Source organism: Carassius auratus, chromosome 45 (assembly GCF_003368295.1).
Source record: "Carassius auratus strain Wakin chromosome 45, ASM336829v1, whole genome shotgun sequence".
NCBI lineage: Eukaryota > Metazoa > Chordata > Actinopteri > Cypriniformes > Cyprinidae > Carassius > Carassius auratus.
The window spans coordinates 5,549,878-5,573,050 of NC_039287.1; positions in this window are offsets into that span (position 1 = coordinate 5,549,878).

Here is a 23,173-nt window from a genome sequence, read left to right on the forward strand (position 1 = left end):
TGAACTTAAAATATGTTGTCTTTGTATATACAACCAACAACTTTAGCTTGTAACACTTTAATGAAGATTATTATTATTATTATTATTATTATTATTATTATTATTATTATTATTATTATTATTAAATCCCAATGGCAAAAGCCAAAAAAAAAAAAAAACCTTCTTCCAAAACCAGCGATGCTGAAAAGTGGCCAGGCACGAATACATGCTATTTGCAATGCAAAAAGTGTGTTCTACATCCCTTACACTCTAAAAACTGTTGGGTTGAAAACAACAATTTGGGTTATTTTGGCCACCCAGCACTGGGTCAAAAAGAGACGAACCCAACGCTGGTTTTTTTTAATTAACTAGTTGGGTTATTATGTTTAACCCAGCATGCTGGGTTGCTTTTTTTATATTTTAAAATTACTACATTGCTAGACTAAAATGAACCCAAATTGAGCTAGACATAAAACCTACAAATCTTTAAAAAAAAAAATCACTCACTTTTAAAAATCACTTTTACACACAAATAATAACTATCAAAAGGTAAATATTTATTAAAAACAAGAGAGAACAGTCAAAAAGTAACATGCGTGTAAGAAGAAATGCGGAAAAGTATGGCATTAACAGCTACAGAGTAACTTTTAAGATCAAATTGGACTTTTTTTGGTAAATTTTATATATTGTATAAAAATATACAAAAACACTGTTATACAATAATTGTACAATTAGTTAAGTATTTTACAAAATATTCTGGCATGACAGTACATAAATACACCACAACATTAACACAGATATTATAACATTTAACGTGTGTTAACTCCATTTCTACTAAACAACACAGAACAAGCATTTGACATTTTGTTTTTACAAATTATACACTTACATTTTGTTTCTTAATCCATGAATACAGATCATGCATCACTGTCAATTTTCATGATCTCTTTAGCATAATTTATGTAGTCATGAAGTATCAGCACAGCATGTCACATCGTTTACATCATCCAGGGCAGCGTCCTCCTTTAAAACCACTGCTGCGTCAGTTTAGGGCAAATGACATTCCCTTCTTTGACCAGCATTCACCCCAGTCACCGCCTGTTCTTCATCATTTGCATAAAAAGAGAAACACATTTGAAAAAAAGAAAACATTTAATTTAACTCAATCCATTTTCAGATAGAGGTGTATTCACATCAGTAAGGATAGGTAAAAAATCTTATATAATTTCAACATTTTATTTGTGGTTGTTACATGCCCTCACACTAGTGCTGCCATTATAGCATTCTAGTGCGCTGTGATAGACAGAGACATTAAATATTTAATATTCTATTCTATTAATTTGTGTCCTTCATTGCTAGTCTGGGAGACTGATATTGTCTTTTGAACATACAAGTTTGCCATCATAAAAATTAAAATTTAAGATTTATTCATATATAAATATTGGAATGGATTACTTCCACAATAACTCTGTATTTATGAGGCTTGAAAATACAGATTCCCTTCCAGTCAGTCACGTTCTACGTTACGTCAGAAAGAGACTGACGAATGAGGATCTCGCCCGAGAGCCCAATCACCTTCGAGTGGATACAAAACCAGCCAATGGTACACAGAGTACCTTGATCTGCAGAATTTGCATCGCGAGCTCCGCCCCGAAGACTGGGTATATAAGGAGCAGCACGAGCAACTCGCACTCAAGCTTTCGCTTCGGAGTCAAGCACATCGCTTGCTGCTTTCACCGGAGTGTTACAAGCGAGTCAGCTGGTGTTGGTGTGACGGCGCGATTCAGCAGTCCATCTGGGTTTCCTGCAGTCAGCTCCCGCATTCCCCTGAGTGCTTCAGTACCACTGAAAGAGCTATTTTCTTTTTAAACATGTCATTTTGCATGTGTGTTTCAGGATGCTGTCGATACATCGCTCCTCGTTACGGCCACGATCACTGTGTCACGTGTCTGGGCTTTCAGCACGCTGAGACTGTGTTTGTGGATGACTCATGTTCTCATTGCGGGGACATGACCATCTCAGCGTTAAGATCAAGACTCGATTATCTTAAAAGGTATATAGTACCCTCTGCCACACCCCGTTCTAGCACCTCTTCTTGTAAGAGGGCTACTTCGGCTGGTGGCCAGGGTGATCTGAGGGTTACCGTGTGGGCTTCCCTGATGAGCCAGCCTCGTCGGGCCACACACCCCTCACAAACGCCGCAGCCGTTTGAGTTTCCGGAGTTTGCTGGACCCTTTCAGGCTCCTGACATCTCATATGGGGCTGTAACAGAAATGAGTCGAACCAGACAAATTAAAGAGTCTATCAAAGCTGTATGCATTGAAACACGAGAGCCGAACTCCTCAGGAAGTCATAAATCAGTTCTAGTGCCACAAGAACCAAGCAAGATAACCAACCAACCAACTTGTTCACACAACAGCTTTCAACATTAACACCAATAGAACAATTATTGACAATTTTAATTCGAAGAAGAGATTGTCAAATTTGTTGTTCGTAATTGAAATGCAATGCTGGACATCACATGAAAACCCATGAGAGTACTGCACAAGTCCCATTGACTCCCCCCCCCCCCCCCCCCCACCTAGCAGAACCAGACTGAAATTCCTAAGGGGAGGAAGGGCTTTAAACCTCTGTCTTCACAGAAAAGTCCTTTGCCACAGAATGGGCAAAGAAACTTCTTTCGTACAGATATATGGACCAGAATGAACTCAAAAAGACTTATAAATGAATCATTCCATTGCTTAACTCCATATTCATTTATGTGTAACCCACACATTTGACTATCATGTATAATCACTTATTGTGTATGTCTTTTGATAACTATAGGATACATAGTCATGTCTAGTATTGATATAATTGAATTTTCTTGCTTGATATTGTCTTGACAATTAGTTATTTGTAAAATATATCATAATCGTGTTATAGGAATCATGTCCAAAATTAGACCCTGCCAGAGCAGGAACATTCGGACCACATGCTTGGTAAGATAAACATATGATTTATGATACCCCCCGAGCCAAGACAATATCTGATTGGTCAAGACAACATTTGAGGTGTGGCCAACAGGCCAGTTTAAATACCTAGGACATCGTAAAATCTCTGCTTTTAGTTCTAGCATTGCTTGTGCTATCAGTCATGCCTTGCTTTTTAGTCTGCTTTTAGTGTCTGCTTCTAGTCTCTAGCTGTGCTTCGGCTAGCTTGTAGCATCTAGCCATGTGGTTAGTCATCATTGTTCTTTGAGCGCGGTTGCAGCGTGCTACAGCCTGCACGCCTGCTGCTACTTAGCCACGATGAGAAGGAACACAACCTTGTCTCGTCAAACTTTATTTCTTTTCTTTTCCGTTTGAGAGTTTCGTGTTCTGAGTTAAGTTTTGTAACGTCGAGTCTCCGACGCCTGACCTCGAGTGCCCGTTCAACTTTAACCAGCCCACAGGACTCTGCACTTTCAGTCAACGCCCAACAACCACGGGCTTCCCAGGACGTCACTTCAGCCACTACTGAACTTCCGGCCAATCAGCGACACCGGGATACCCCTTTCAACAGCAGTCCCTTTCACAGGACAGGAAGGCAACGTATCCCCAGATATTTGTTGTGCTGGTGTATCTAATATAATTTTAGTCACATTGATGAACTCAGTGCGAGCGCTAATTACGTGATTGATGGTTGTTCATGTCTACGCAATTTAACGTATTGCTGTAAACTTGGGATTCCATATTTCCATTCTCTTAAACTCATCTTTTCCTAACTTTCGATCTTCCTGCAACTTGTGTGAATGTGTGTGTGCGTGTGTTTATGTGTTAGATTAGTTTATATGTCTTAGATTTATCTAATAAAGCCTTATTCATATTGAAAAGAGAAGTATCTTGTGTTTTGTGCTTACAAGTTAATGTCTTAAACTGCCGATCTTGTTACTGTGCTAATTAATAGTGTTTTCACTATAGTTTGGATATTAGTATCCAGCGCAGATTTGATGCTAAACAGCTCGTTCCATGAATCGCAGTGATCAGCCGTGAAACAGTGATTCTGTTCAAATTCCCTTTAAATTATTAAATGATTCCCTTTGAGCTAAATTGACCTGTTTCCCTTACAGGGCAAAGGGAGGACTTTGTTTATTGCCGCATCACAAGGTGGACTTGAGTCCTCGGGAGATGAAGATTCGGCTGCGTTGGCTCCCTCGGGAGTGCCGAGCTGACAGCCATGCTTTTCCCGGGCAGCTGAGAGCATCAGGTCTACCAGGCCAAGGTGCTCAAAGAGCTGCACGGGGGCAGTGCTGACCCAAAGGTTTTGCAGGAGGCGTGCACTGCTACTATCCTCGCTCTCTGGGTGACGAAGGTTACTGCGTGCTCCTTGGGTCCTTGTCAATATCTAAAAAACAAACATTATTTTAGTCTTAGTAAAACAAAATTGTAACGATGAAATTATGAAGTTTACTTGCCTTAAACCCATCTTTCCCTCTCTTCAGAAGAAGCTGAACCGCCTCCTCCTCACAAAAGCAGGCTTCTGTGTCTTTAACTCCCAGCACAGGGACAAAGAAGACATGAGCTCAACGAATCTGAAATATTATCCCCTCTTGGGACCTCGCAGTGGTTCTATCAGCACTGCAGAGGGCTACTTTCGAACCCTTGCTCTCAGTAGAGCTAAAGTTTCTATCATTGAAAACTGCGCTCCAGACGGCTTTGGCTTCGGTGAAGAGGGTAACTGAAAATACCTGCAGGCATTTTCAGTTGACGAAGCGCGCCTGAAATTCGGCCGGCCAACTCTCACGTTATCTTGAGACCCCGGCCTGGGTAAGTGCCAAAAGTTCCCACTTCTCCTTTTAGGGATCAGGTGGTGAACTTGCAAGTGCTGCCCCTGGAGAAGGCTGCCCCTGGAGAAGGCACCCATCCCTGGTGCTGCTCTGTCCAGTACGTGTGCTCCGCAATTACATGGAGAGAACTCGGTGCCTTAGGACCTCATACTTCAGCTTTTGTTTGTTACGGAGGCCACCAGAAGGGAAAGGCTGTCTCCAAACAGAGGTTATCCCACTGGATAGTGGATGCTATTGTCCTGGCTTATCAGGCTCAAGACCTGCCATGCCCCCTAGGGGTTAGAGCTCATTCAACTAAGACTGTAGCTTCCTCATAGGAGCTGGCGCATGGCGCCTCGCTAACAACAATATGTTGCTCGGAGATTTTAAGCTTAAGATTAAGTTTTGTTACGCAGCAAAATTTAATTTTTTGTCTAAATGTTTATTGTAGATTTGCAATTGCAATTGCGCAGACATTAGGAAAAACTGAATTCCATTATTTATTTATTTTTCTTATTTATTAAATAATTTTGATGGCAGTTCTGCCCCACTATGTGTGATAGTGAAACGGGAGAGAGCACTCAAAACTCTTTAGAATAATGCTATAATACATAGAATCCTCCTTTTTAATGAGGTGTGAACATTTGAGAATTTATCATTATCTCCCTTAATGATAATGTGCACTCTTTTGGGCTAAAGGCTTAATGGAGCTGTTTGAAGTAGCAATGTGAGGGCAAATTAACTGGTGCAGTTGCGATGTGAAATAATCATAAATAACAGTTTATGCTGTTTGATTATGACCTCGAAGGTTGTAGTTAGAAGCTGTTTTAGCCCTTGCATATACAGTAGCAATGATTTCTGAATAGCATAACTGAACAAATCAAACAAACATAAACAGGCAAAGTCGGGGCACCCTACAAGACAGGGCCCATGGTTTGCAGCCCAAGTCCGACTCTGCACGTATCTCACCAAAATACTTCTGACCTCATTTAGGAGATTCTAAAAATGTACTATTAAGAGTATATTCTATTCATTGTTTTCACATTTGGCAAGGCGCCAGTATATGATGTGTTTTCAATGAGGTAACTGTTCTACCTCTCTCTCTGACTCTGAAGAGACAACCAGCTGATAAATTAATCAGGTTGCCCTTTCAGTGACTGCACTGCTCGGTTTCTTCACGTTGTGTATTTCTTCAAAAGCTTCTCTTTTAATTTATGTTTAATTATCATTATTTAAATCTTTAATTTAACTTTTTAAATTTGTATTTATTTTTAGCATTAGAATTTTTTTTTTTTTCTGTTTCAAATGTTTTCATTTTTTGAGGAGCACATGTGAGTACTTTTTTTTTTTTTTAATCAGGACTATTTTGAATCATGACCATGATTGACTGATTAATTTGTGTTTGAGGGTCTGTGTGCGTTCACATAGCAAATGGCAAAACATTTCATAACATTCTGTTGAAGTAAAAAAATAAATAAAATAAATAAATAAATAAATAAATTACAATTATTAATATTACTTATTTATTTTATTCAGGCAAAAATGACAGAAGATCCAAAACTAAATAAACGTACCATAAAACTAACCCCTACAACTTTAAATTTTTATCCAACTATTTTAAAGAAATACTTTTTAATTATTTTTTATGATGATGATGATGATGATGATGATGATGACGACAATGATGGTGATGAATGTAGCAAAAATAAGTGGCCCTTCTTTTGCGTGCCGTTAAAGTCTAAAGCCCACAGCGATGTTCATGTTGTGAAGGAAGAGTATCACGTAGCTTGTTTAATTATCTCAATCAGGTCCATTTAGCTTCATCAGAACAAGCATACATTATTTTTCACGCCGCTCTGGTCTGCAGTCATTATGGGGCTGTTGGACACAGACGGTTTGTTCCGTCTTTCTTATTTCTGTTTCTCCCTGGCAGATCCTCATTACTGGAACATGGTGCGCTCTGATGTCTTCGGAGGGTTTCTGAGAACTTGCCTCTTGCAAGTTCATGAAGAGAATAAGGAGCGCTGATTATACACTCTACGGGGGATGATGTAATGATAGGCCATCAAACTGGGACAATGGGATCATGATTAGTCTTCCGATTAAGGCAATTTAAATTTTAATGAAGTAACGTCTCTCTTGACAGGTCACTGTTTTGGAAGAGGCCACGCTGAGGTGATGCGTGGTTTAATGGCCCGCGGTCATTAGGTTCATAGGAGTTATTTTTGTAAAACAAAACAGGAAAATAAGTAAGAAGGGATTTTGCTTTCGCTTCAGTAAACTGACTTTATCTCTGTTCCATTCTCCTTAATGCAGGTGAGGTGTATCATATTTCCCCTCTGGATTTGTAAGTTCGTGTGAGTCTTTTTGCCCCCACACCTTTTATGAATGACTCGGTTTCTTTTGAAGGCAGTTAAACACTCGATCCCCCATTTTGTGGGCGGAAAAGACATATAATATGTTTTAGTTTTAATAGTCATAGGTCAAGGACTTATCTCAATGGAAGTCTGTGTCATGTTGAAGCTCTGACAGCTGATTGGTCAGTTGAAAGGCCGTTTCAACTGTTTTGAAGAGCGTCTTTTGTCTCCAGATAACAGGGAATAGTTAAAGGCAGTTGAGATTTTCTGCTTCAGGCGCTTTTACCTCGCAAACGGTGCAGCATATTTTAATAATTGGCCAATCTCTTCAATCAAAAGGCTGACTGTGAACTTTGGGTTTTATGAGGATATTATCTTTGTCAGGGTGCTGTTTTTTTTTTTTTTTATTGGCTGTTTAAAATTGAGATGTTTGTGGATTTTACATATGAATGTGGTTTGCACTATTGTGGTTTTAACCGCAGCATTTCCTTATCATAACATACTGTGTAGAGCAATACAAATGACTTAATACAGGGCAAATAGTTTCTCTGACTGGGATTACAGCTGTCAAGACGACTTTACTTTCCACAAAGTGCCATTGTGCTGCTATAAAATGGTTGAAAATATGACCCTGAGGAAACAATATGTAGGATTTTTGAAGACTATTCAGTTAAAACCCTAAAAATGTATATTTTTTGTTTGTATAGTGCTTTCACAAACACAAGGACGCTTCAAAATGCTTAGCAGAAAGATAAACAAGCATAACCAAAAGGGGAAAAAACATCCAAGAGCGAGACAAGAAGAAAAAGGACAATCGAAACCACATGCAACGTTCTGCAGGTATTTGTCATTGTGTGGATAATCAGAAGAAAACCCTGCTTTATTGCGAGTAATCTATTGTTAAAATAAATAAATAATAATAAACAAGAATTTTGTTTAGAGAAATGCAAATTTTTTTTGACAGCATTACTGTTTACAAGCAAAACTTAGCTTTTCATTTGAATCAGTATGAGCTGGCATTTGGTTTAAATCAATGTGCAACCCAGCTGGGTTAAAATGCACAAACCTTACAGGGTTAGTTTAATGACAGTTAACAATTTTAAGATATTTTGAGAATATACTGTTTGTTTAAGCTACAGGACCCCTGCCCCACCAAAGAAAAACTTGACCACACCATCCCCCCACCCCCCGATTATTTATATTTTTTTATTATTAATTTTTTTTAATAAATTTTTATAATTAGAAAACTGAATGTAACCTTAGCAAGTCTACTTTGCTTTTTAGACACAGGACTAAAACAAACATTAGTAATAATACATTCTAGCCATCCAACTGGTTTCTATCAAGTCAGCCAACAAAACTTTACAAAACTTTAAAATCACATATCTGTACAGGTTTCTGCGATCTCTCCTAGCAAAACATGACCGTGTCTGTCAGTGCAGGAAGTGCTTTATGCACTTTGTGTCATAAAAAACTATACAGGTTCTGTTCAGATATGGCTGTCATAAATGACCTAACCTTGAAGTAAGCAAACACTATGCTGAGCGGAAACATGTCGCCCCAGGAGAGATCTGGATTTTGAGTAATCTGCTATGGACCAGTCACTTCACTCATCTCAAAGAACAACAACAACATAAGCCTTAGTTTCTATCTATACTGATGTATTATTTAAGAGCACAGTGAGGTATAGCTCTGGCAGAGCACAAAGCCGTTCTTTGTTGGCGGGGGAAGACATTCACAGACGGCTGGAGTGCTTCAGACAAAGTGCACAGAGACAGCTGGCCAACATGGGCAAAATTATTTTTGCAGTTTGGTACTTGAGAGCTTAACCTTGTCTACGTCAAAACAGGGCCCAAATGTTCAGTGCTGTAAAATAACTTGGCGGGACACCGCTGTGGCATTTGATTTGGGTTAGACTAATTTTATTTGAAACCGAAGCTCTGAGGAACAGGAAACGGATTAATGTTCATTCAGTGCAGATCCCTTCATGGCCTCACATCAGACTGTGGACAGTTTTAGACAGTCTGACAGTTTTTGATGTATTTGATAACTAGGTGAAGTCTGGTAAAGTTTGGACCGTTGCTTGAAGGGGTTGCATAAGGTTAGCAGACTCGCAAAAAAGGTTTTGCACTTAAAAGCAAAGTTCACCCAGAAATGAAAACTCTTGTCATCTTTCACTCAACCTGCACTTGTTCCAAACCTGTATGAGTTTCTTTCTTCTGTGGAACACGAAGCTATTTTGAAAAATATTGGTAACCAAAGAGTTGGCCAAACAGAGTATGTATTATTATCAACTGTTTGGTTCCCAACATTCTTTAGCAATATTATAAATAATAAACAATTAAATATAATATAATTTATGTAGATATTGTGAATGTGAAAGTACTTTGAGTTTTACTTAGTAGTAGTAGTAGTAGTAGTTCTAATTCATGTATTATTATTTTTTTTTTTACCTTTGAACTACTGCTTCAAATTACAGGAATTACACTTATTAAACTATATTAAATGTACAAGTTCACTCTTAATCTGTTCATAATTTGATTTAAAAGTTTACAGAGTTTGCTGTAAGGCAACTAAAATAATAAGCATATATAAAGGGAATTTAGTCCAGTATTCCAGTCAATATTAGCTGACACTCGGGTTAAATTAGTATGCATCTCTGCTGGGTTGAAATGCACGCAGCCTTGCCACTTTAAAAACCCAACGTTACCAGTTGCATGTTGGGTTATTTATAAAATACATGTTTTGAAAATATGCTAATAAATACTGTATTCTAGTATGAAATACTACTCTTGGTTTTTTTTACAAAGTAAGAGTAGGCCAAAGGACACAAGCAAGGAAGAATGAAGAAAATTATAGTGGTTTAATTCAGTCTTGGGTCAAATGATTGTCATCCTCTTAAAGCAACAAACCTTAAGAGTGGAAATATGACCTTATGTCTCTTTCTTACATGACTGATGTCTCCTCTGCCTTCATGCCCACATTTAACAGGATCATGTGTGAACATAAATTAATTCCCTATGTTCTTGTCCTGTGGTGCAGTGGTGCAGAGTACAACTGTGGAAATTCAGATATTACTGCAAGGAACGGTAGGTTGGTTTTGAAAGGGTCATTGTGAATTTAAAACTCGGTGTTTTGTAAGAATGAAAATTAGTGGTTCTGTAAAGACTGTCTCAAGGAACATGGAGTCTGGTCCACTTGTGCAGTTTATTCTGGCCAAGAACCTCTCATAAATCCACTGTTTGCATATTTATTTATTTATTGCATACCATTCTGAGGCTTATCTGAATTTATAACACAGTCATATATATATATATATATATATGTATATATATATATATATATATATATATATATATATATATATATATATATATATATATATTAGGGGTGTAACGGTTCACAAAATTCACGGTTCGGTTCGATACGATACACTGATGTCACGGTTCGGTTCGGTTCGGTTCGATACGTTTTAGATACAGCAAAATGTAAAAACATCTCAACTTTTCAGAATGCCGCAAGCGCACCGCGATTTGTTCATGTGACAAGAACCAACCAATCAGCTTCATCCTTTCCCGTAACAACGTTGAGAGCTCAGCCAAGATGAAGGAACAGCTGATCATAGTTGTATATGGATTGCAATTTTGAAATAAATTCAGTAGCAGAGCTACTGCAAGCGATTTTTAGAGCTGCAAATCCATTTATCCTTCGCTGAAATTTCCGCGTCTCATGGAGAGAGCACGTCATTGTTGCTTAGCAAAGACAGACGCCTCAGGAGAAAGACGCGCTTAGCGTTTTCCATGCGTTTTTAGGCACGATATGTGAACGGCCCCTAAGGCGCTCGCTCACTCAGCACGCGCTGAAGGCTCGTTGCAAAATGTCTAATGCATTTAACAGACCAGAAATATAAGATCCTAAAATAACCAACAGGTCTGGTGTTTGGGTTGGATTCCCTGTAAGCTATAGTGTCTAAATGCTGCAGGGATAGTTTGCTGCGTGCATGTTTCTCCTTTTTTTCGTCTTTTCCCAGATAGTACTGACGCATATATCCCAGATATTCCCGCTTGTTTTTTTTTTTTGTTTTTTTTGTAATCCCGCTGGTGTACCCTGTCATGTTGCAGATGCGACATACCGTTGTTTATTTATCCACCACTCTCTTGCCATCACCATTATAGCTTAAAGGGAATCCAAAGTGCACCCAAACACCAGACCTGTTGGTTATTGGAGGATCTTCTCATTTCTAGTCTGTTAAACGCATTGGCTATTTTGCAACGAGCCTTCAGCGCGTACTGAGTGAGCGAGCGCCTGCTGACTAGCCTAACATAAACATATAAGATGGTGTTTTTTTCTTCTTCGGGAGTGTCAGGGGCGTTGCCTGTTACGTTGTTTGGGTTATTGGGCTACCTTGTTGAACGCATATCATTATATTTCTTTCTCTCTCTTTTTTTTTTTTTTCAAATATAATTAATTACTCCAACGAACCGTTCGGTATACATAATGCGTACCGCGTACCGAACCGAAAGCGTCGTACCGAACGGTTCAATACGAATACGCGTATCGTTACACCCCTAATATATATATATATATATATATATATATTATGATATTGATATTTATTAAATAATACATTTTTACTCAAAATGGATTTATTGCACTTCGGAAACCAAACAAATACGGAGTCGTTGCCCTGGAAAACAACCACAAATTCACAGCCGTCTGGAACCCGGTCTGTCAGTTTCCCCTAAAAATGTTGGTCTCCATGAATCCAAAAGAGCAAACAAGGGCTTGTTCTGTGGGAGAGCAGCAGAGATGAGCTGCATTCATGCTTACATGGCAGAGGAACTGTTTCTGTTTGTTGCATTATTTTTATTTATTGATTTTTTTAAAGAAGTATCTTGCTTACAAAGTCTCCATTTATTTAATTCAAATTGCAGTATAATTTTGCATCCTGTGATGCAAAGCTGAATTTTCAGCACCATTATTCCAGTCTTCAGTGTCACATGATCCTTCCGAAATAATTATGATATGCTGATTTGGTACTGTACTTATTACTATCAATATTGAAAACTTCTTTGCAGCTTAATAGATTTGTGGAAACCATGATGCACTAGCATTCAAAGCTTTTGGTTAAGAAATTAATTATAATTTTACTAAGCAAGGGCACATTCAATTGAATATCAGTCATAGTAAATACATTTATAATGTTACAAAAGGTTTCTCTTTCATATAAATGCTGTTATTTTGAATTTTCTATTTAAAGAATCCTGAGTAATAATAATAATATAAATAAATAAAAACATTAAGCAGCAAAAACGGTTTTCAACACTCATAGTAAATACATTTATAATGTTACAAAAGGTTTCTCTTTCATATAAATGCTGTTATTTAGAATTTTCTATTTAAAGAATCCTGAGTAATAATAATAATATAAATAAATAAATAAAACATTAAGCAGCAAAAACGGTTTTCAACATTACAAGAACTATTTGTGACGCTTGGTAAATGAAACAGGAGGCAAAAGCGAGTAAATAGAGTTTATTGTCCAAGATGTGATGATGGAAGGTCGGAGAGTGACGCAGGAACATCGATGGCAGCACAGACTGATGAGTTGGTGAGTTGAGTGCGCTGGTAAGGATGACGGTGGTGGTAGATCCGAGTGAGGTGACGATAATCCGTGTGTGAAGGTAGTAATCCAGAGCGAACCGAAACAGGAGACAAAGCAAGGCAGGAACACGAGAAACAGACATCTAACACGGAGGATCTCAAACAACGATCTGACAAACAAGAGATGAAAGACAGGGTGTTAAATAGGCAGCTGGAATGAGATGCACCTGCCGCTGATGAAACAATCAACATGATGTAACATGAATACAGCTGGAAACGGTGCATTCATGAACCGTGACACTATTATTGATAATTGATTAACAATAATAATTTATAATAATTTAGCAACAAATCAGCATATTATAATGATTTCTGAAGGATCATGACACTAAATACAGCTGAAAATTAAGCTTTGAATCACAAAAAAAAATGTAAGTATCCCAGAACAAAGGATCCCAGTGGAGACAGCAGAGACATGGTTGAGGATTTGGGAAGATAATCAAACTATTCCAATAGTAGTCCAGTGGAATAATTCATAGGATATTGATTGGGTGTTCAGAACGCAAGGTTGCGTAGTCTGTTGTCTTTTTCTCATTGCAAGAGCAGAATAAAAATGAAAACTGAAGAATTGCATTGTAATGACCGATAATAATAGAACATGATTGAACATTTACAATCCAATTTGTTAAAACGGCCAATAATGATTATTTGTTGTGAATAATGAAAACATATTAGCATTTTCAGCTTTGTTAAATGTGGGTAAAATTTCAGTAATGGCATAAATTCTGAGGTATGTAATGCCATCAAATACCATTTAATTATGATCTGATCACCAAAAAAAAAAAAAAAATGTATTAGGTTAAACTGGCCTGGATGCTTTATTTGGTGCAAGATGGTATTGTAATTACAACATTGACAAAGATGTGACTACCCACTCAGACCAGTTTTAGACTATTTTCAAAAATAACACAACAACAGATTTATTTTCAAGCAAGATTCCCAGGTAAATACAGACATAAGAAGTTTCTCCTTTCTGTGTCTAGCAGTGGGAGAGACATGTTCAACCTTGCCTCATTCCCAAATATGTATGCCAGCGTTATCTGATAGGATATAACTGAGAGCAGCCATCAACAAGTTGCTACATCGTTAGAGCTGTCAACAAATCCAGAATCTCCTGCTTTTGCCAAACTTGAGGACAGGGTATTGCCTAATGTCAGACTTTACCTCAAAGGCAATACTGAAATTATTGCTAATACTAGTAAGCTATCTATCTATCTATCTATCTATCTATCTATCTATCTATCTATCTATCTATCTATCTATCTATCTATCTATCTATCTATTATTATTATTATTATTATTATTTTCACATTTTGGCAGATAACTGTTTAAAGGTAGATAGTAGAATTATGCATTTTGTCTAAACCCTTGTGAAAAAGAAGTGCTTGGTTGTATTGAATCACTTCTTAAAATCTTAAAAGTAAAAAAAGAAAAGAAAAAAAGCTCTACTTGTAGATAATGTAATAAAATAAAATTTGTACAATTTCATGACTAAGCTTCTTAATTTTTTTTTTTTAATATCTTGTCATGCTTTAAAGAAATACACACACACACACACACACACACACACACACACACACACACACACACACACACATATATATATATATATATATATATATATATATATATATATATATATATATATATGTTCAGTACAGACCAAAAGTTTGGACACACCTTCTCATTCAAAGAGTTTTTTTTTTTTTTTTTCATGACTATAAAAATTGTAGATTAACACTGAAGGCATCAAAACTGTGAATTAACACATGTGGAATTATATATGGAATATATACATAACAAAAAAGTGTGAAACAACTGAAAATATGTCATATTGTAGGTTCTTCAAAGTAGCCACCTTTTGCTTTGATTACTGCTTTGCACACTCTTGGCATTCTCTTGATGAGCTTCAAGAGGTAGTCACTTGAAAAAGGTCTTCCAACAGTCTTGAAGAAATTCCCCGAGAGATGCTTAGCACTTGTTGGCCCTTTTGCCTTCTGTCTGCGGTGCAGCTCACCCCTAAACCATCTGGATCGGGTTCAGGTCCGGTGACTGTGGAGGCCAGGTCATCTGGTGCAGCACCCCATCACTCTCCTTCTTGGTCAAATAGCCCTTGATGCCTTCAGTGTGACTCTACAATTTTCATAGTCATGAAAATAAAGAAAACTCTTTGAATGAGAAGGTGTGTCCAAACTTTTGGTCTGTACTGCATATATATATATATATATATATATATATATATATATATATATATATATATATATATATATATATATATATATATATATATATATAACAATTACAATTGCAGTATTTAAGTGTGTAAATGCCACATGAAGAATAATGGAGAAGGTCATCATAAGCAGTTTTTCAACATGCTGAACTATGTACTAGGATACAGATCACAGAGTCATTCATGCAAGCTCAAAACACCATCATAACACACTTGGCTCTAAAACAATGCAATAAACATTCATTAAACAACTGATGTAACATGATGTAACATAAAACCCAAATGTTCAGGACTTATAACAAAAATTGTTTGCCACTTTAATCCACACCACATTGAGTAAATTGAAACAGGTTGAAACTACAGAAAGGAGAAGTATAGTGAAGCTATAGTTTTTTTTTTTTTTTTAAACACAACAGTATATCCATTTAGTTTTATTTGTGGTATAAGGTTATTTATTCCATGGTCTGTCTGAATTCTCGATTCTGATTGGCTGGCAGGTATGCATTAAAACTGTTTTATGCACAGGCAGTTTCAAGTCAGTTTAATCACCATTTTATATTAATATGCTGCTTTCATTGATGCACACACAAACACACACACACACACACACCACACGCACATGCACATAGTGAGAGGGCGAGAGGGCGGAGATTGCAGATTGCAATTAAACTAGGGATGTCAAATTTCGATTATTTCCATGATCGATCGTCGTTTAAATTAACGATCAATTAATCGATTAATCGTTAACCATAATACTGCAAAATGCGTCTATTGCAGGCACGCAGTCAGCGGTATGACAGGATGTGCAAAATTCACACACACACACAAAACGCTTTCTCACTTGAATTAAAGAGGTTTTAGTCTGAATAAAATGCTAGTAGCAGGATTATAAAATGAATAGATGCGATTATGATAATTTGATAAAATGAAGAGAGCGCGCCATACTTTTGAGGTCATTTTACTTTGTTGACAGTTTCCAATCCCGCACGGAGAACGCTGAACGTGCCTCTTTAAATGGTTTTGTGGTGCTCGTTGTTGTATTTTAAAGCACAATTGCAATGTTTTCAACTGACATTATTGTATAAAATTATCCGAAATGTGGAGCGCGTGTGACTGCGCTGCACATTAAGTGAACTACATCGGCGCTGCTGCACCAAAACACAGTTGCTCACATTAATTTGATCCTGCTGGATTCTGTCCTAGAAAATGTCAGATTTTTAAAAATCCGGCATACAGCGCATTAGATCGTGACAGTTCATGCGTGCAGACGAGGATGAGCGAGCGGGGCTTTGGCTAGATTTATTTGGAGGTTATTGCTCATGTCTCATTCGGCACAAATCGAAATGTTTCCATATTCGCAATGTATTTGAATGTTAAACTATTATTTATAATGTAAACTAGGCTTGTACTTAACACGCATTCGCATATAGACGGAAAAGATGATCCTCTTCATATGAGCAAAAACGTCCTTGGCATAACAGCAGAGAGGACCGGTATACTACGGTCTATTTAAACTGACCAGTGTAACCTTTTAATGTTTAGTTGACATTTTATTTTGATAATGAACAGACTGCGATGTAAGTTTGAATCGCTAGAATATACGTGTGCAGCAGGCTCCGGGGCGATCGAAACAGCTGAGACATTAAAAAAAAAAATCTTTTCCGCAAAAGTGTTTACTTTCATTTGTGCACACTCACAATAAAAACAGAAGATTTGTGCTCTTGTAAAATAAAGCAAACAAACAGAATGCGTTGTCATCCTTTTTTTTTTTTTGTGAATTTATGGAGCGCCCACACTTCTGTTTTAAATCCGTTAATCTTAATTAGCCTATTTAAGACGGATATATTTCGCATAGCCTCTTTAAAAAAAAAAAAAAAACATGAAAACAAATTGTTATTTTTATGTTGGGCCTATTACTTAGTAGGCTATAAATTTTCCTTAAAGCATCCCATTTTGTCCCAGGGCTTAGAACCTGTGCCCTAGTCAGGTCCATGCAGAAACTTGTGAACGATGCTCGGCGTCACCGTTTAGTGACAGCAGTGAATGCTCCAGGAATGTGTCGGTCACAGCGCCTATTAATCGCTGTTTTGAATCCAGCAATTATTTATTTAGAAATGATAAGATCTGATTATGACAAGTGTGGTATAAAAGCTGTGTTTATTAGAGGAATAATAGGTTAACTGGAAAATGTTAGATCGCGACCATGCTTTTGGACCCCATAGTCTTCATTTACGCAGCTTTGTTCTGGTTTGCCGGTTGGTCACGAATTTCCACAAATTCAGTATATTTAGGCATCGTTTCTTTTCCTAAATCTTCATAGTCTAACCCTCTTATTTCCCAGGTTTATTTTATTATCTTTCGCTTTTAATAACTGTTTTCGCATCTCTTACTGTGGTAAACATGGGAAGGGAAATCAAAGATTTCATGAATTAAGAATTCGTTCGATTTATTAATTTGTTCCCTTATTTCACTTAAATCATGGGTTATTTAGGGAACAAAATTAATGAAACATGGACAATTGCCACATTAATAATTCGTAGGAATTAATTAACAAGTTGTAGGAATGAATAGACTACCTGTCCTGTCACTGTGTCCCGCAGCCCTGCAAAGCGCACGATATAAAACAGTTATCTGATGAAATGATTAGTAACTACATTTCTATTGCATTTAATGTTGAAGAACTTTTATGTTGTTTCTATTTTAATGTACTTTAAAGTTTAAATCACATTAAAAGCTTAATTTGTACATTGTGAATGAATGATGATGCTTTTATATATCGTCACCGTCACTCACAGCCGCTCGCACGTGTTGAGTGCGCATGAGCCGCACGCAGCCCAACATTGAATCGGTTAACCGACCATCGATAGCCTTAATCGATTGCATCTCTTATCGACAATTAATCGATCATCGATTAATCGTTGACATCCCTAAATTAAACATAAAAAAACTTACAATGGCAATGATTTGTACTGATGATCACAAGATGAATAACTGTTACAAATTTTATCGTGTGAAGTTTTACTTCAAACAACTGAATTTAACTGACTTAGAATGTCACTATTACAGCTATAACTTAAAGGAAGCTAAATGGCTAGGTAGAATTATGATTAATAAAAAAAAAATACCATGATAGAGGATACAGAACAGTCCCCATGTGGTATTTGTAAGATGTCATCACTGCACTGACATACAGTCCACATTTATTCCATTTCTGAAGGCAAGAGACAGACTGTGTCTAAGGGAAGACGTAGGTAGATCACTTTTATTCCTTGTGTGACGAGTCAGCTGCCTCCTCCCTGATTATCACCGGCACCCCGTCCTAAATCGCCGCCCTTCACCAGGCTCCCGACTGGAGTGGGTGTGTGAGAGGAGGGGCGCTGGACGAGTCAGGGCTGGCGGCGTGTGATGGGGCACACCTGAAGGAAGTGGGCTTTAAAAGCCCAACGCGCCTCTCCTCAGGAGACCGGTCTCTTCCCCGTGCATGCACACTGGTGTCCTCGTGGGTCCAGGAAGGGTGCGTTGAGGGACTCCCGCGCCACCAAGACGTGAGCTGCCGGACCCGCGATCCGGATGGGAACCGCACCCGTATACACGGCCGACGAGCCAGGATGCCGGGCCGTCCATCCCCTACCAGCACCGCGGCCAACGAGAGAGACGCGGCCGCTAGGAGAAGCCGCCGCCCCTCGCGCCCCGGACCGAGGAGGGGAGCGCGTGCGGCCGCCGGACTCCGCCCCTTGCCTGTGTAACCCCTCTCACCCGGGTCCTCCCTGACGCTCCTCGCACTTGCTCTGAGTGGGGCTCGAACCCGGGTCTTCCGGCATGGGAGGCGGACGCACTAACAAGGAGGCTAAATGGCCACAGCCACTAGCGTCTGTCGCTAGTGCATCTCTTGAGATCGGGGAGTGAGGTTTTACCTGCACAGCACTACTCGCTGGCCTCCGTTACACTCACCCCCCTAAACCTCACTCCCATCCGTGTCACGGCACCAATGTAACCCCTCTCACCCGGGTCCTCCCTGACGCTCCTCGCACTTGCTCTGAGTGGGGCTCGAACCCGGGTCTTCCGGCATGGGAGGCGGACACACTAACAAGGAGGCTAAATGGCTACAGCCACTAGCGTCTGTCGCTAGTGCGTCTCTTGAGATCGGGGAGTGAGGTTTTACCTGCACAGCACTACTCGCTGGCCTCCGTTACACCTGGACCCTTCCTCGACGAACACTGCCCGACCCACACAAACCCCGCAGCACAACGAGGACACCAGATTCCTTGTTATTTTGGACACTTTCCCACTTCACTTTTATTCCCTGTTATTTTATGATTTCTGTTAATAAAAGCCTCTCCGAGGCCTGACGCCACGCCCACTGTGTCTGTCTTGTGCTCCTCCCGTGACACTTAGTACAATGCTCATGGGTCATTCACTTCTTTTAACTTGACTGCCCAGAACCACATTACCATGTCCAAGGTTGAATTCTTTTTTGTTGCCACTTTCTACGATTTTGTAAAGAGTTGAGATACTCCCCTCTCCATTGCAGTCAGAAGATGTTGGTTAAACTTTGAACTTGTGATTTTTTTATTTTTTGACTGATTTTCAGCAACATAGAATTGAGGAATCTCTTAGTGATGCCTGTCATGCATGTTCCCTGCAGCCTCCCATGTGCAATGAATGTCATGCTTGAAACTCCAAGTGCATTTATTATGAATTAAAAAAAAAAAAAAAATCAGCATTAACTTGTTACTAGTTTCTGTACTGGTTTTTAATTCCTTGCATGCCCCAACACAGTTTGTACCACAGTCAGATCTTATCTGTTTGGCTGGTTCTTGAATGGAGAATAATCTTCATTTATGAAGCTTGACGTGTCCAATGATTTAATCACTTCATTATGTATAGCTATTAAGAATATTAATAGTATAAGAATAGTAATGCCCAGCGTTTGCTGCTAGCTGCACCTCCTATAGATCATCATGCTGTGATCTCCCATGGTCCAAAACCATTCACTCCAAAATGAGAGAAAGGGGAATCATTATTCAGGTGGTTTAAAGGTAAATCGGACTTGTTTCTATATTTCCTCTCAATTTGCAGCAAGTGATGTACTGATGGATAATGCTACTAATTATCATTTTTATTTATTTTCTACTTTTTGCCATGGATGATCCACAGAGCAGCAGCTTTCAAAGCACTTTCTGTGAAACGGCATCCTTGATGTTGAACCTGGAAGTTATAGTGTTGAATGAGTAAGGTTGACTACAACCAGGTAAGATTAAACAAACAACCTCAGTGGCATAAACAATGAATGTCAGCATCGGATTTAGGGTCAACTAGGTCTATTTAAGTTGTTGCTGGTTCATGTTCAAATAACTTGTACAGGAATGGTGGCATTGTTAGCCATGTGCTCTATGTTAGGTTCCTCTTCTGGAACAGGTGTTACAGGTGTACCAAGCCAACCAGCTCAAAGAGCTAGATGAGTGTGAGCAGGATGCCCTCTAGCTCTAGGGGCTGCTAGGTGGGAGCAACCCCCTCCGAGTACCAGCTCCTCATACAGGGAGGCACAAAAACAGAGTGTCGCATCATTTGATCCCCCATGCCGGGTCCGTGAGTCAAAGCTCTGGATCGGGGGCCTTGAAGTTTAAGCCGGAGAAGTCCTGACACCATTGGCCAAGGACTTAGGAGGTCAGGCCCTTCTGGGGTAGAGTGGGTTACACCGCATTACATGGTGTCCATCTTGCCTCAGTGCCCTCAGGAGATTGGTCTGCCAACCCTGCCCTTCATATTTCCAGAGAAGGATGGATGGTTGCCTCCCATTTTAGATATGCATCGGTTGAAGTGAAGCAACGTGACATACGGCCAAGTATGGTGACCCATACTCAAAATTCGTTCTATGCTTTTAACCCATCCAAAGTGCACACACACACAGCAGTGAACACACACCCGGAGCAGTGGGCAGCCATTAATGCTGCGGCGCCGGGGAGCTGTTGGGGGTTCAGTGCCTTGCTCAAGGGCACCTAAGTCGTGGTACTGAAGGTGGAGAGAACACTGTACATGTACTCCCCCCAACTACAATTCCTGCCAGCCTGAGACTCGAACTCACATCCCTTTGGTTGCGAGTCTGACTCTCCAACTATTGGGCCAAAACTTCTCTACACAACTTCCCTTCCCAGTTGAACCGCTTAGTCATGCGACTGAAGTTCAGGATGCTCACACTCAAACAGGTGGTATCTCAGAACAGGTCCCAGGACTGGTTTGTCATGATTGATCTAAAAGGTGCATACTTACATGTATCCATCCTTCCCACTCACAGGAAGATCCTGAGGTTAGCTTTTGGGGACAAAAATTACCATTATTGGGTTCTTCCTTTCGGCCTTGCACTCTCATCCTGCACTTTCAAAAAGTGTGTGGATGCAGCTCTGGATTTGTTGCGACTCCTTGGAATCCGCATACTGTACTATATAGAAGAGCAGACTGTGGTTTGACTGTGTGATGTCATTATTGGCAATATGAGAGAGCTGAGGTTAAGATTGAACGCAAAGAAAAGTGTGCTTTCTTATTACAAAGTACCACTTATGTGGGCATGGTGTAAGACGCGACCAAGATGCAGGCACGTATCTCGCCTGCTCAGATAGAGTCGATCCTCACCACAGTTGCAAGAGTCCGGTCACTCACTGTCAAGCAGTTTAAGAAATTGCTTGGTCTGATGGTAGCTGCGTCCAACACGATACCTCTTGGCTTGCTGTACCTGTCTTACAATGGTGGCTCAAAACCTAGGGGTTATCACAAGGGGAAACCCGCTTTGCATGATCAAGGTCACTAGCCGATGCCCACATGCCTTGGACATGTGAAGGAAACCTTAGTTTTTGTCTCAGAGCTCGGTGCTGGGAGCTCCTTGTTGCCACATAACGCCAGCGACAGAAGTGTCCATCACTGGTTGTGGGGCGGCCATGAGTGGTCACCAAGTCCACAGGCTGTGGAGTAGTTGCTAAGACACTTTTTTCCCAGACCTAAGAGATCACCATGTGTTGGTGTGCACCGACATCACAGCTGTGGTCTATTACATGAACCACTTGGGAGGTCTGTGTTTGCGCCCCTTGTACAACCTGGTCACCAGATCCTTATGTGGTCCCAGGGCAAACTCCCGTCGCTGAGCGCAGTGTACATTCCTGGGCATATAAATATAGGAGCAGACATGACTTGACTTCATACAGAGGTGGTGAAACAGATATGGAGAATTTTTGGCCAGGCTCAGGTGGACCTGTTTATGATTCAAGACACATCACCCTCCCCTCTGATTCTCTCTGACTCATCTAATTCCACAGTTCTCGGACCTGATTTCTCTCCTCGATGGGTTTCCATGGGATATATATGTTATTCCACCCCCACTTGGAGCTGTGTTAAGTTATGGGTTTGGCCCCTGAGGGAGCACAGCTCGTAGCTTCCGGTCTCTCAACCGAGGCTGTTGAGACCATCCTCCAATCCAGAGCTACCTATACGAGAAAACTGTATGCCTCAAAGTGGAAACTTTTAACTTCTTGGTGCAGAGACCGCCAGCTTAACCCAGTTAAATTCCCAGCTGGTATAGTGCTCCACAGTCTCCACAGGGTTTACCAACTGCACCCTGAAGGTCTAGGTGGCGTCCATTGCAGCCTACCACGCCCCACCGTGGCAAGTTAGTGGGCAGACAACCCCTAGTTACAGGTTTCCTCTGCAGTGCACTGAGGCTGAGGTCTCAATTACGATCTCATGTCCCAACCTGGGACCTGGCTTTGGTGCTAGAAGCTCTCTTTAGGCCTCCCTTTGAGCCTATCAATGAGATCTCAGATCACCAAATCACTATCAAAACTACCTTTCTTTTATCTTCACTCAAGAGAGTTGGGGATCTGCAGGCCATATCTGTGGCCCCTTCCTATATTGACTTTTGCGCGTCTGGCTAAAGCGTTTTTGTACCCTCGAGCAGGGTATATTCCTAAGATCTCCTGTACACCAAAGCCTGTCATACTCCAGGCCTTCAGCCCTCCTCCCTTCAGGGAGCCAGACCAGAAGAAGATTATCTGTATGTGTCCAGTGCAAGCAATGAACAATGAAGTCTTATGCTCATTGTAATGGCAAAACTTATCTTTGATTAAACTTCAGCTGGTATGTGGGCTCCATTCAGACAGACTCTCC